At 44.6% G+C, this 1,929-nt stretch overlaps 1 protein-coding gene across 3 annotated transcripts in view; it reads right to left on the reverse strand.

The window, feature by feature from the left end:
- Positions 1-1,861: 1,861 nt before the first annotated feature.
- LOC110517592 (translation machinery-associated protein 16) overlaps positions 1,862-1,929 on the reverse strand; it is a 28,298-nt gene continuing 28,230 nt past the window's right edge. For all 3 annotated transcript variants that reach the window (XM_036971978.1, XM_036971979.1, XM_036971980.1), the window contains exon 7: positions 1,862-1,929. This exon is cut by the window's right edge and continues 347 nt beyond it. The gene's annotated coding sequence lies outside the window, so the exon portion shown is untranslated.

The following is a 1,929-nucleotide window of genomic DNA, read 5'->3' on the forward strand; positions in this document are numbered from 1 at the left end:
TGATGTCTATCTGAAGAGCTGTCTGTCTGTCACTATGATGTCTATCTGAAGAGCTGTCTGTCTGTCACTATGATGTCTATCTGAAGAGCTGTCTGTCTGTCACTATGATGTCTATCTGAAGAGCTGTCTGTCTGTCACTATGATGTCTATCTGAAGAGCTGTCTGTCTGTCACTATGATGTCTATCTGAAGAGCTGTCTGTCTGTCACTGATGTCTACAAGTCTATCTGAAAAGGTCCCTGTCTGCCTGCCTGTTTGTCCACCTGCCTGCCTGCCTGTCTCTAGAAGTCACCATTACAACCAAAAATAACCTATTCTATACTAAAATATAAACACAACATGTAAAGTGTTGGTCCCATGTTTCATGAGCTGAAATAAAATATCACAGAAATGTTCCACGAAAAGCGTGTTTCTCTCAAATGTTGTGCACTAATTTGTTTACATCCCTGTTGGTGAGCATTTCTCTTTTGCCAAGATAATCCATCCACCTGACAGGTGTGGCATATCAATAAACTGATTAAACAGCATGATTATTACACAAGTGCACCTTGTGCTGGGGACAAAAGGTCACTCTAAAATGTGCAGTTTTGTAACACAACACAATGCCACAGATGTCTCAAGTTGAGGGAACGTGCAGGAATGTCCAGCAAATAATTGCATGTTCATTTCTCTACCATAAGCCATCTCCAACGTTGTTTTAGAGAATTTGGCAGTACGTCCAACCGGCCTCACAACCTCAGACCAGGTGTATGGCGTCGTGTGCGTGAGTGGTTTGTCAACGTTGTGAACAGAGTGCCCCATGGTGGCAGTGGGGTTATGGGCAGGCATAAGCTACGGATAAACGAACACAATTGCATTTTATCGGACAGAGATACCGTGGCGAGATTCTGAGGTCCATTGTCGTGCCATTCATCACCTCATGTTTCAGCATGATAATGCACGGCCCCGTGTCACAAGGTTCTGGACTACATTCCTGGAAACTGAAAATGTCCCAGTTCTTCCATGACCTGCATCCTCACCAGACACATCCTCCACTGTTTGGGATGCTCTGGATCAACGGGTAAAACGCTGTGTTCCAGTTCTCGCCAACATCCAGCAACTTCACACGGGTCTGAATACTTTCAGAAGGCTACAACCTTTATAGTGGAGTTACTGACACAATGAAACTGACTGGGTACAACCTGACTGGGTACAACCTGACTGGAAACAACCTGGATACAACCAGACTGGGTACAATCTGACTGGGTACAACCTGACTGGAAACAACCTGTATAGGGGAGTTACTGACACAATGGAACTGACTGGATACAACCTGACTGGATAGAACCTGACTGGGTACAACCTGACTGGATACAACCTGACTGGATACAACCTGACTGGATAGAACCTGACTGGGTACAACCTGACTGGATACAACCTGACTGGATACAACCTGACTGGATACAACCTGACTGGATACAACCTGACTGGGTACAACCTGACTGGGTACAACCTGACTGGATACAACCTGACTGGATACAACCTGACTGGATACAACCTGACTGGGTACAACCTGACTGGGTACAACCTGACTGGATACAACCTGACTGGATACAACCTGACTGGGTACAACCTGTATAGTGGAGTTACTGACTGGACACAAACTAGCCATGTTCAAGACAACTCAGAACCTCAGAGTAAAGATGTGCTTACTTTTATTTCGCGTAGAACTTCCTATTGATCCTCTGATCTCATCTTTCTATAAAGGGTTTCCAGGTTGAACATTTCAGAGTTTCCTAGTTCCAAGTTGCCCTGAACACAGCAACGGACACACTCTAATTTCTATGTTTCAAGAGTATCTTCAATGAAACAGAACAACAGTATCGGCCTGTATTTAGGTTTATTAGATGTCTGTATTGACACACACACACACACACACACACACACACAC

Source organism: Oncorhynchus mykiss, unplaced genomic scaffold (genome assembly GCF_013265735.2).
Source record: "Oncorhynchus mykiss isolate Arlee unplaced genomic scaffold, USDA_OmykA_1.1 un_scaffold_87, whole genome shotgun sequence".
NCBI classification, from domain to species: Eukaryota; Metazoa; Chordata; class Actinopteri; order Salmoniformes; family Salmonidae; genus Oncorhynchus; species Oncorhynchus mykiss.